The sequence below is a fragment of the Rhinatrema bivittatum genome, chromosome 1, assembly GCF_901001135.1.
Source record: "Rhinatrema bivittatum chromosome 1, aRhiBiv1.1, whole genome shotgun sequence".
NCBI classification, from domain to species: Eukaryota; Metazoa; Chordata; class Amphibia; order Gymnophiona; family Rhinatrematidae; genus Rhinatrema; species Rhinatrema bivittatum.
Window position 1 is genome coordinate 95,130,690 of NC_042615.1, and position 13,742 is coordinate 95,144,431.

Below are 13,742 nucleotides of genomic sequence, written 5' to 3' on the forward strand. Positions count from 1 at the left end.
AAAAATGGCGCCGATGGCCCGATAAAAAAAAAACCCACTGACCCTTTAAAAATCGATCCCTTAGCTTCCCCCACCCTCCCGACCCCCCCCCCAAAACATTTTAAAATTACCTGGTGGTCCAGTGGGGGCACGGGGAGCAATCTCCCGCTCTCAGGCCATCGACTGCCACTAATAAAAATGGCGCCGATGGCCCTTTGCCCTTACCATGTGACAGGATATCCGTGCCATTGGCCGGCCCCTGTCACATGGTAGGAGCACTGGATAGCTGACACCATTTTGAAAGATGGCGCCGGCCCGGACATGGCAGCAAGCCATACCTGCCCCTCACTCGACATTTCAGAACTTTGACAGCTCAAACTGACATCAGAGATCTCCATGGGGTTCCAACACACCTGGCCCAATCCCAGGATGGAACCAAGTGGGGCACCCATGGGATTATACAGCATATGGTGGGATGAACAGCCAAAACCCTTATCATTTGCCTTGGTGGCCATGGCCTGCACCCACAGGAGGGAGGGCCGGTGCATCAAGCCTTTTCACAGCTTAATTCAAGCAGACCAAGAGCAGTAGAAGGCGACAATATAAGAGGCTTATCCAAAGTCCCCACTAATGCCCCAACAACAGCAATGAACGGACAAGATGGAGCAGTGGCGCAAACTGACAAGGGAATGCGCCAGGAAACGCAAAACCCAGATGAAAGGGCAACCACCAGCCGAGCAGATCAATCAGCACAGATGAGAGACAGCAACGTGGGTGAGTCTCAAGATGAGGATAGGGGAGAAGGTGGAAGTTGGATAACACAGGTGTGGAAAACAATAATGTAGGAGATGGAAAAAAGTGCAAGGCAAAGCGCAAGTGTAGGACAAATTCCAGCTCAGACAGTTCGGTGGACACGGGTTCTCCTCTATGCTTGTATGCCTTTGTTAATCGCTCCAGCTGGCTTGCGGCTGTGGACCTCCAGGGGAGCTCTGGTGTGATGTGTAAGTAGCCGTCACCCTGTCAGGGGTGTACTGCTGCAGCTTTAACTCCATGGCCCCTTCTGCCCTTGTCTCCATAGAATGGCTGATAGCTGACATCATGTTGCTCATTTGTAGTTTGACTGAGGTGCCCGCCCACTGGTCTGTCAGCTCCCAACTCGATCCTCGTCCACCACGACTTCTTTTTGACTATGCGCCGATCTTGTACGCTTTCCTCACACAGAGGTCTCTTGCCTTGCAGGTGGCATGGTCCCTGTGTTGGAGCTTTCGGCAATGTCCCTCTCCTTCAAAGCTCTTGAACGCAATTACGTCCTGGCTCTTCAACCGCTGCCATGGTGCCCGCAGGATTGTTGTGGGCTGGACCAGAAGCCATTTTGGCATCTTGTATTGTTCTCAAAATAACTGTAGCTGCATAAATTCCTGTCTTGCACTTGCCTCCCCCTTTTTTTTTTAACTTGAGTCCTATTCTCCTGGTTGAATCCCGCTGTACTGACTACTAGCCACTCTGCTTCCCTCCCTCTTTTTTTTTTATTTTTAACTAACTGCATAGAGCCTAACTACCTTGCATTAATTTCTGCCATTCATTGATGCACTCAAATGCTGTACTGCAGATAGATTTGAAATGTGGGTGTCCTCAGCCTTAATTGCTCTCATCACATATATCTTAGCATCATTTGTACTCCCAAAACCCTTATGGATTCAATACTCTCATATAGAATCCATTATTGTTACTTTACCTGAATTCTAATAATGCTGTAAGCAACCTTAAACATTATTTGGAAAGTGAGTTAAAAATTCAATTATTATGTATTACTATTCCAGAATCCCGATCTCCCCATAGCATTCTTCAACACTTTACCATTCAATTACCATATTTTATTTTGAAATAATAATAATAGTGATAATCATTTCATAGGCCAGATGCAATGCTGTCCAATACTAATAAGTATTCAGGTATGAGTCCCTATACCAAAAAGCTTACAATCTAAGTAGGAAATTGAGGAAATAGGAGATAAAGTTACTTGTCCAAGGTTATCACCCAACTTGATCCCTTTTTGATGATCCACATTTCTACCACTGTCCTTTACCTCTGTTTCCCTATCATTTTAATTGTCATGCCACCATTCATTCCTCACTTACTATAATTCTCATTCCATCCATCTTAATTTCATCACACACAACTCCAGATTAAAATAATCCCTGCTTATAACATCATCAAGTAATCATTTGTTTCAATTCAGACATGCTTAATATCCTAGATTCACTCACAAGAGGATTTACTTGATTTCAGGTTGAAAGGATTTGTAAAGGAAGCCCCATAAACTTCTGTTACAGGGAATAAAGGACAAGACAGCTTTGGCTAATTATTGGATTGGGAGAGTTTAAAGTACACTTGCAAATCTTGGAAAAATGGAAGTCAGGCTTTAATTTATATTTCAAAAAGCACAGAAAAGAAAAAAATGTGACTCATTCTATCAAGCTGACACCTTATGTGTGAGTTTAAAATCTTTGCAGACACTGTGTAAGAATCAAAATGAGGCTAAGTACGCCCCCTCTGCTTACTTTTCCAGAAACAGTGATATCGTGAGGACATGCACCAGCTCTTTGCAAGCAGGAAATGTGTAAAGATAAAGCACACAGTGGCACACATTAAAACTCCAACTTCTACTTTTAGAAGCAGTAAGGATTATCTGAAGAAAAACATAGAACAACAGATAATATTGCTTGTTAAGATGGTTTCCAGGATTTTTTTCTCCTATTCTAAATATCTTACACTGAGTCCAACAGAAAAGAAGTGCCAAGAGTTCATTATTCAATACTGCAACCACAATTCATAAAGGTCAAAAATATTTTAAAAAATTATGTCCTCAACATCAAAATGAGACTATGAATAAATAATGTTATTAGAACCTTAGATCAATAATTCATCTGTGTTCCAGCTTATTATAACAGTTCATAGAAAGCCTCAACATGAGTTTTGTCCTTTGTATCTGGAGGAATAATGGATACCCAGTTAGACTACCTTGACATGGCAAGGGTTTCTGGATGAGACAATGGATAGGTTTTGCCCTTGGGAGGCGTCGTGCCCGGCAGAAGCTCTATAGGACAATTCAGTTTGCTCATGGAGGTAACGTGTCTGCCTTCTGCTTCAAGAAGAAGTCTTCAAATTTGGCGTACTGGGTAGGCAACCCAGTAAGGGTGGTGGAGTTTAAGACGGTTACCACTGGAGATACTTGTGGTAAACAGGTCTTCTGGCATTTGGAACCCCACTGCACCAACTGCAGGGAATGCCAATCGAATTAAGGTCCATGGACCTAGAGCCAGGGCAGCCCCAGGATGACAGGGTTTGTAGAATGTTTCAACACATAGAAGGATATCTCCTCCTCGTGGAGAGTGCCCATGGTAAGGCGGATGGCCACCATTCGATGGGTGATGAGCTCTGGAAGGTGTTCCCCTTGGATGGACACAATGTGGCGACCTCCTGCACTCAGACCGTCGGCTGCCAGTATTCAAAATGGCACCGATAGCCTTTGCCCTTACTATGTCACAGGGGCTATCGGTGCCATTGGTCAGCCCCTGTCACAGATGCGCTGTAAAAATGGAGGATACACGCCAAAGTGCTAGGCCCTGTAAAATGGGCAGGCTGGGGGCGTGGTCTGGTCAGGGTGGGGGGGGGGGGTAGAGTGGGATAGCGTCATTAGCCACTGTCCCCAGGAAGCCCGTGCCAGTAGTGGGAGATTTCTTCTGCTCCTGGGGAGCAGTAAGTATTAAAATAAAAACAATTAAGATAGGTAGGGTTAGGAAGGAGAAGGGTCGGGAAGGAGAAGGGAAGAGGTAGAAAGTGTAGGGTTCCCTCCCTGTCCGTTCCTTAATTGGCATGGACTGGTAGGGAACTGGGAGAGGCCTGATTGCATTGCTATGCGTATTTTGCTAAAATTCCCCCCCCCTGAGCGAGCAAGTCGCAGGCCACCCACACATGTGTACATCCTTCAGTTTTTATAACATGTGCACGCTGGCATGCACATGCTACAAAATCTGCACGTCCATGTGCGCGTGCCGGGAACTGTGTGCACATGGATATGTGCGGGTCTTAAAATTGACCCTATATGGTTTTAGAGCAACATTTTGCCTTCTCTTCTTTTGTGTAGATTTGGCAACATCTGGATATACACAAACGTTAAATTTAGGAAGGTTTCCTGACAATGTTGAAAGAACATTCTTAGAACCCAATCTCAGTCTGACTCCATAAGAAAAGTTACTATAAGGGTTGCAGGCGTAACCAAGTCAGGCCTAGATTTTCTAAGACAACACGACGTCATGAATCGAGCGGTACGGGGGGCAGGGGGCGGGCCTGTAATAGCCGGCAGCGATCGCACCTCTGTGGTGCGATCGCTGCCGGCTTTCGCACCCAATAGCGCCATTGTAAAAGGTGGTGCTATTGGGCGTGAAATTGGAAGCGAAAAGGCTCCTTACCTTTTTGCCTTCCTCGCTGTCTTCATGGCATCTGCCCCAGTGCCGCCCCGACTCCTCCTGTTCCGGTCTTGACGCCGCCCCTTTTCGTATGCAATCGCTTTGAAAAATGACCCCCAGTCTCTGAGGTTTCATGAATAGCAGCAGGGCCGGTGCAAGGGTATTAAGCACCCTAGGCAAACCTTACAGTCTGGCACCCCCTCCCCATACACAATTTTAAATTATGCATTTATAACATATTTTACATGAAAAATGACATTCGGAGGTAAAATTAATATACAAGTTGTTGTGATAATTTCATGCACTGTTGTGATGCCAACAAGAAAGCTTTGCATCTTGGAATTCATATGGCATCATACCTATTGTGATATATTTCGGCATGGTCCTCCCATATCAACACAGTACTATTTTCCAACACTCAAAGAATAACAACCCCACCTATGAAAGAGAATACCACAAATATTACACCAGAATCTAACATATCCATACACCTCCTATCAGGAAAACAGAACAGGCCAAGCTACTACAGATCCCTACAGAGAAACCACATGCTAAAAGAATGCTTCATCTCAGTCTTTGCTTGCAGAACACAAACCCTCACCAAATACAGAATAAAGCCACATAAAGTATAAATAGAAATGTGCAGACAAAAACTGAACTGTAAAACGCATCACGCCAGACTCTATGCAGTGAAAAAATGGAAAAACAAAAATTTTACCATTCCTCGTGAAACAAATCAATAAAATCAAGATATATAAATCATTAATCATAATTATAGAATCATACAAATAAAATAATTTCAAAACAGCTGATGAATAGAATATTCACTCATGCAAATTTTGAAAGCTTTACCAAACACCAATAAAATGTTTCAAACAGCAGACACATTACATACTACCCAATAATTAAAATGTAGTCAATCAAGAAAAATGAACTTAAAAAGCCACCTTTACTTACCCTCTCCAGCAGTTCTCCTACTCCTTTCCCTTGCAGGCCATACCAGAAGCAGCAGTAGCTGCTGAAGCTGTCCTTACGGTCCTCTTCCTCAGGGACCACAACCAGTCTCTTCTCTCTCTCACACACACACAAGCATACACATACCAGTCATCTCCCTGATCAGTCTCTCTCACACATACACATATCACCTCTCTGGCCAGTCTCTCTCAATCACACAATGCTCTCGCTCTCTCTTACTTATACACAGGCTTTCAATCACATACATGCTCTCTCTATTTCACTTACACACAAGCTGTCAATCACACAGATGTTCTATCTCACTTACAAACAGGCTCAATCACACACATGCCCTCTCTCACTGCCACAAGCCAGCCAAAAACATGCTCCATCTCTCTTGCACACACACATTGACATACACAAGCACCCTCCCTGTCTCACATATACACCACACATATACAGAAGCACCCTCATTGTCTCACATATATGAAGCACCCTCACTGTCTCACATACATATTACACTCTCACAGAAGCACCTTGCTTTCAGACTTGCAGCATTTTTCACTTTTACTAAAAGTGAAAGTGATGCTCCCAACTGTTAAATAAGAAAACCACATTACTATCAGAAGGTGAAATGACACCCTTCCTTCAGGTTCTGTCCTCCCAAGGGACAGCCACCCACACCATACAGCTTCTCTTGTTTTACGCTTTCAGGCAATAAAGCAAGTGTCTTTCTTCAAACTCAGTCATATGATTATTCATGTGGGAGATATGGAACAGAAAGACATCCGTATTCAGCTTCCCTTTTAAATAGGAAGATTCCAGTCTTAGTCATTTAAAAATATACATTTTCTAAAGGCTTAAAAAAAAAAAGAAAAAGCAAAACCGTTTCAGATTGGAACTATTCTAGTCTTCATGCTTAAATTATGCTTAAAAAAACAAACAAACCCCACTTGGCATCAGTATCTTAAATTTGTGATTTTGCTGAGATGAACATTTTAAATACTTTAATTTTTTTTTGCTTTAGTATTTGTCTCTACCCACTTTGTTAAATTTTACTTTCCAGAAGAAGAATGCTTAAAATTCAATTATTTCATCTTTCATCCAACTTTTCAAAAGTTGTGCTACCAGCACAAAAGTTGAAATATATGTATTATCATATTTCATTTTTTTAAACTGGCAGATTCCTTTCTCACATACATATTACATACACACACACAGAACCACCTTTACTTTCTCACATACATACCACATACCACACACGGAAAGAAGATCGGCACAGCCGGTCTAGCTGATCACGTGACCGAAGAAAGGAAGAATGGCGCAGCCGGAGACCAGGCGCCGAGAGTTAGGGGGCGCCACGGCAGGCAACCAGCCCCTGACTCGCCCTGCCTCCCCCCCAGTGCCACCCTCCTGACACCCCTCGGTGGTCCAGCGGAGGGCCCGGGAGCGATATGTTGCTCTCAGAGCCTCGGCTGCCACTAACCAAAATGGCGCCAGTGGCCTACAGCCCTTACCATGTGACAGGAGCTACCAGTGCCATTGGTTGGCCCCTGTAACATGGTAGAGGCTAAAGGTTACCGGCGCCATTTTGCTTAGTGGCAGCCAAGGCCCTGAAAGTGGCAGATCGCTCCCGGGCCCTCTGCTGGACCACCAGGGGGAGCGTCAGGAGGGTGGCACTGGGGGGGAGGCAGGGCGAGTTGGGGGCTGGCAGAAATTTGAAAGGGCACTTTTTGCCCTTTCAAAATTCTGCTGCCTGCTGTGGCGCCCCCTAAGTCTCGGCGCCCTAGGCACAGGCCTAGCTCGCCTAGTGGTTCTTCCGGCCCTGAATAGCAGTGAGATTCAATCCAGCAGGCTTAATCAGAGAAAGAACTTGCATAGTCTCATTGTTTGAACTATCTTTTTTAATATACCCTAGAAGCCAGTGGTAATGTTTGCTCAGGTATTTTTAAAAACTCCAACAAATATTTTTACCCACATATCTTTAGGAGAAATAAGTGGATCTTTTGGAAAATGTATAAAGTGTAACTTTCTTTCCCACATTTGATTCTCCAATTGCTCCAGTCTAAATGTAAACTTGATTTTCTTTAATGAAAACCTGTTGCAATGCAGTAACACTTTGAAGTTCCACTGTAATGTTCTCCCAAGATCTTTTATGGTCTGTAGTTTCACTTTCTAGTGTTTACACATGAGTCTCTAGAGCAGTAACCTGATTTACCACTGGATTAAGTTTCACTGAGATATTGCTATTTAAAATCTGGATTGCTTTCCAATAATATTGACTGGTCTTATCAGCTTAGAATAAGAAATTCCTTCTATGAGTAAAGCATTTCCTTTGGTCTGCTGTTGAACCTCTGCTCCTGCAATTCTCTCAACTACACCAAGAATATCAGCTGGTGCTGGGGCGATTCCCACGTGTGCCGCTGCTTCACAATGAGGGACAATGCACATGACATTATCAGTCGGCATCTTGCCTTCTTGCATTCCTCGCCTCAGCTGGATTGGTAGGAGGGATCCAGGGTCAAGTCCTTCTTCTTCCCGACTCGATTCCAACAAGCCTTCTCCCGGATTAATTTTCTCCCACAGCAAATGAGTATCCATCGGGGATTAAAAGAGATGCAGCTGAAACATCCCACTCTCTAGCCGTCGTTTATGGCCAGAATGAGGAATTATACAGAAAATCAGGAAACAGGTAAGAGCAAACTCAATCTTGTGATGCAAGTGCAACCATTTTGGATCTCTGTGTATTGGTTATTCACCAGTATCTATTTTTGTGGATTATGTAAGGTATAAAAACTGCTTATATGAGAGATCAAGTGTGGGAGCAAATCACAGATCTCCATTGACTATGATTATTTTGTTTTATGAAGGGAAGGTTAATTATGTTTCAGATAAGTTCTCTGCCTAAAATTTTTAACCAAGTTGAAGCCTACTCGGCGTGCACAAATGGACACCCAATTTTATAACATACGCGCACAGGTGCGCACATGTTATAAAATTGGGGGTCGGCACAAGGGGGTGCACATTAGTGCAACTTGAAAATTCAACCCTTAGAATATTGCGATTGGCCATACTTGAGGCTTCCTTAGAAAATTCTGAGGAAGCTCCAATTTGTAGCCTGTCTGCTGATTGGTTGCCCAAATAGGCAGCATATTTTGCCAAAATTGGATTAGTTACACTGACTACTAACCATGGCCATAATGAAATTTAAGAACTTGATCATAATATTTATTGGTTAATTAAAAAAAAACAAAAACATTTCCACATCTAAAACAGTTCTTTACCCACCAAAGTGGCCCATTTTACACTCATAGGTCCACTCTGTGCATACTTCTACCCATAGTAAGTAGAATCATTGGTTCTAGGGTGCACACTTTTTAAATTTCATAATTATTCTTGCAATTTTATATGGGAAAATTATGGAGCAGATTTTCAAAGAGTTACGCGCGTAACAAATTTACACTGGTTCCCCATTGCACAACGGATAAAATACAAAACATTGTCTTTACTACACAAAGCCCTACATACCGAAAACATGCACTGGCTCAATAATGCCCTACACTTTTGCAAATGCGCAAGACCACCCAGAACTCAACACGCTGCTACTTTACACACGCCTTCTCACAAAAATACCCTACTCAATACAACTAGACAACGCGCCATGTCTATAGCCGGGCCTACAAGTTGGAATAGCATGCCCCCTGACCTCCGTCAGGACTCATGCCCAAAAACGTTTAAACAAAAAACTTAAAACATGATTTTTCCTACAAGCATTTACCTAATAATCCCCCTTTTACCCCCATTTACACCCTGCAGTTTAGCACATTTTGACATATAATATTCAGAGCTATAATCTTTCGCCCAATTCTCAACTTATACTATTATCTTACAATATTTATTATATGGCTTATCCACAGAAATTCACCTCCTGTTCCTTATCCGTAACCAACTAAATACCCCTCGTCTTTAATAATCCCCTTCCTGTCTTATATATATCCTAAATCTCTCTCTCATATTTGCAATATGTTTTTTGTCTTACAATACGTAGTATGAAATATAATGTTATCTTTCATAACCTCAACTTGTTCGCAAATTATATTTTAATTTGCTGTGTTGAAAATGTGTTTTAATTCTGTAATTAATCATTGACTTAACTAGTTCTCTTTGCTAATCTCTCTGATGTTTTCTTCAGATGTATCTAGTTTTGTTATTATATTTGGCAATTGTTTCTTTTGTAAAGCACCATTGCTAAATTTTAATGTTAACTGTAAACTGATGTGATGTCACTAAACGAATGTCGGTATATAAAAGCCGCAAATAAATAAATAAATAACACCAAAAACCTGTCCCTGTGCATGACGAGCTTATTTTGCATAGGCTCTGTGACGCGCACAAGCCCCGGGACGCGCGTATGTTCCGGGGCTTTGTAAAAGGGGCAGGAATAGGGCGGGGTCGTAGGCGGGGTGCCGGTCCATGCGCGGGAAGGGGCATGGGTGGGGCGCTGGTTTGGGGGCGTTACGGGGGCAGCCTGAGGCAGGACCGAGGCCTCCAGCACAGTGGCCGTGCCAGAGGTTCGCGCCGGCAGCCGGCTGGCGCACGCAAGTGTGTAGAGGCAGGCGTAAATTGGAAAACAAAGATGGGGGGGATTTAAGTAGGGTGGGTTAGATAGGGGAAGGGAGGGGAGGGAGGGGAGGGAGGGGGGGGAGCAGAAGGAAAGTTCCCTCTGAGGCCGCTCTGATTTCGGAGCAGATTTTCCAAGAGTTACGCGCGTAACTTACGTGAATAACCCCGAAAACCTGTCCCTGTGCATGCCGAGCCTATTTTGCATAGGCTCGGTGACGCGCACAAGTCCCGGGATGTGCGTATGTTCCGGGGCTTTGAAAAAAGGGCGGGGCACTGGTCTGGGGGCAGGAAGGGGCCGATTTTGGAGCAGCTTCGGAGGAAACGGGGAAAGCCATCGGGGTTCCCCTAGGGCTCAGCGCACGCAAGGTGCACAAGTGTGCAGCCCCTTGCACGTGCTGACCCCGGATTTTATAACATGAGCATGGCTGCGAGTGCATGTTATAAAATCGGGCGTAGATTTGTGCGCGCCGGGTTGCGTGCACAAATCTACACCCGTGCGTAGGTTTGAATATCTGGCCCTATATGCACAAATTAGTAGGTGTAAATATGTGTAGGTAGTTTTCCTGAGATAAATTTCAAAGTGAAAGTTGGCACTCACTTTAAGTTTGAAAACTGATGCAACCTATGTAAAAAATAACGGTAAGCAGTCTTAAAATTACCAAAACCATTTTATAAGCCTAAAATCTAGTTTTATGCATGTAAATTAGTATTCTAAAGGTGATCTGATCTTAAAGGTAAATTTTAAAACCCTGGTGCATGCCAAAACCAGAAGATTTGCGCACAAATTGGGCCAGCACACGTTGAGCTGATTGTGGTACAGGCCGACGAACGCACACACATGTGCACCCACACGCCTATTTAAAATTTACTTTCCCAGTATATGTAAAAGTACATGCCTAACCTGATTTTGTGTTCCAGGGGATGGAGTTGGGCAGGGATTGGCATGTACATATATGTTAGACGGAATATTTGCATGTTATATAATCTGTACGGACTAGATACATGTAGATTATAACATACTATAGTAGAACTCTGCATGCCCATATATGCGCCTATATGGGTCATTTGGAGATCTTTGAAAATTACCCTGTATAAGGTGAATTTTAAAAGCCCAGCACATGCATCGATCAGGGGACACACAAATACATTGTGCTTATGCACACTGACGCTAATTTAAAAAGCTCCCAAGGGCATCAGTAGAGTCTGGGCAGAGTAAGGGTGTTTCAGGGCCTGGCCAATAGATGTGCATATAAATAACTATGCGACCCAGTATGTGCTGAACTCCCTTGCTGCATAACTTTATTTCTGGTATGAAGGATGTGCAAATAATAAAATAAAACAATTGAGCCATTTCTGAGGAGTTTAAAGGGTCTAGGGCAACTGCGGGAGAGTGTAGGCTATCAAACCAGGGTGGTTGGGAGGACCTAGATTTTAACTTAGTGAACTGGTGAATAAATTGGTTAACCTGGCAATGGTGTGGACACCAGTCCTTATTCCCTGGTTTACGTGGTGGAAGTGGGATTTTCGCACCTATGTGCGTGTCCATTTAAAATTTGGCATGCATTGCATGTGAATTTGGGCAGGCTATTTTTTAACATACATGCATATGTTATAAAATCACTGCATTTCTCAGCACACTCTGGCATACATAAGAACATAAGAACATGCCATGCTGGGTCAGACCGAGGGTCCATCAAGCCCAGCATCCTGTTTCCAACAGTGGCCAATCCAGGCCATAAGAACCTGGCAAGTACTCAAAAACTAAGTCTATCCCGTGTTACTGTTGCTAGTAATAGCAGTGGCTATTTTCTAAGTCAACTTCATTAATAGCAGTTCATGGACTTCCCCTACAAGAACTTATCCAATCCTTTTTTAAACACAGCTACACTAACTGCACTAACCACATCCTCTGGCAACAAATTCCAGAGTTTCATTGTTCGTTGAGTGAAAAAGAACTTTCTTCGATTAGTTTTAAATGTGCAATGTGCTAACTTCATGGAGTGCCCCCTAGTCTTTCTATTATCTGAAAGAGTAAATAACTGATTCACATTAACCCGTTCTAGACCTCTCATGATTTTAAACACCTCTATCATATACCCCTTCAGCCATCTCTTCTCCAAGCTGAAAAGTCTTAACCTCTTTAATCTTTCCTCATAGGGGAGCTGTTTCATTCCCTTTATCATTTTGGTTGCCCTTCTCTGTACCTTCTCCATCGCTACTATATCTTTTTTGAGATGCGGCGACCAGAATTATACACAGTATTCAAGGTCTGGTCTCACCATGGAGCAATACAGAGGCATTATGACATTTTCCATTTTATTCCCTATTCCCTTTCTAATAATTCCCAACATTCTGTTTGCTTTTTTGACTGCCACAGCACACTGAACCGACGATTTCAATGTGTTATCCACTATGATGCCTAGATCTCTTTCTTGGGTGGTAGCTCCTAATATGGAACCTAACCTTGTGTAACTATAGCATGGGTTATTTTTCCCCATATGCATCACCTTGCACTTATCCACATTAAATTTCATCTGCCATTTGGATGCCTAATTTTCCAGTCTCAGAAGATCTTCCTGCAATTTATCACCCTCTGCTTATAATTTAACTACTCTGAACAATTTTGTATCATCTGCAAATTTGATTATCTCACTCGTCGTATTTCTTTCCAGATCATTTATAAATATATTGAAAAGTACGGGTCCCAATACAGATCCCTGAGGCACTCAACTGCCCACTCCCTTCCACTGAGAAAATTGTCCATTTAATCCTACTCTCTTTTTCCTGTCTTTTAGCCAGTTTGTAATCCACAAAAGGACATCACCAGCTATCCCATGACCTTTTACTTTTCCTAGAAGCCTCTCATGAGGAACTTTGTCAAACACCTTCTGAAAATCCAAATATATCCACATATATGTGCCTATGTGCAGGTTTGAAAGTTACTGTCCCTGTGCGTTAGTGTGCAAATATAAATTATGCCCTCCGAAGAGGAGGTATAACTTTACATGAATGAGTGTGTGCAAGTACTCAGCCAATTGCCAAGTATTTTCAAAGCAAATTTCATTGACTATAAAGAAATGAGATTCATTAAAGAAATGACATTCATTATCCTCTTAAAGGTGAATTTTAAATGCCCAGCTTCCACCAAAACCAGGAGATGAGCAGACAAGTCAAGTCGAGCCGAGCAGATTTTAAAATCTGCCCACTTATACGCGTACTTGCATCTACGCGCTCAAATGGAAAAAAGGGTATGGAATGGGCGGGGCATGGACATTCTGGGATTTCAGATTGGAATTTGTACATACTTATGCACATAGGATGTGTTGGGGTCCCCTGCTGCCTAACTTTACTTCTGCTATGGGTGGTGTGTAAATCATAAAACAAAAAAAACTAAATAGATTAGCGAGGCTATAAGGGTTGAGGCTAACAGCGGAAAAGGAGGGCTATTATAGTGGGGTTTGGAAGTCCTACCCCTTAATTGGGCAAACTTGGAACTAACTGGGAAAATGGGCAATGACGGGGTGCATGTCTTTTAAAATGCCCCCAATTCCGTGGTATAAGAGAGATAAGCGCGTCTACTTAAAATTGCATTCATATGTGAGCATGGTCAGGCTATTTTAGTAATGTACGTATATATGTGAATATGTTATAAAATTGACACTTCCCTGCAGGCCAACAAATGCGCACACATGTGACCTTGTACCTGTTAAAAAGTTA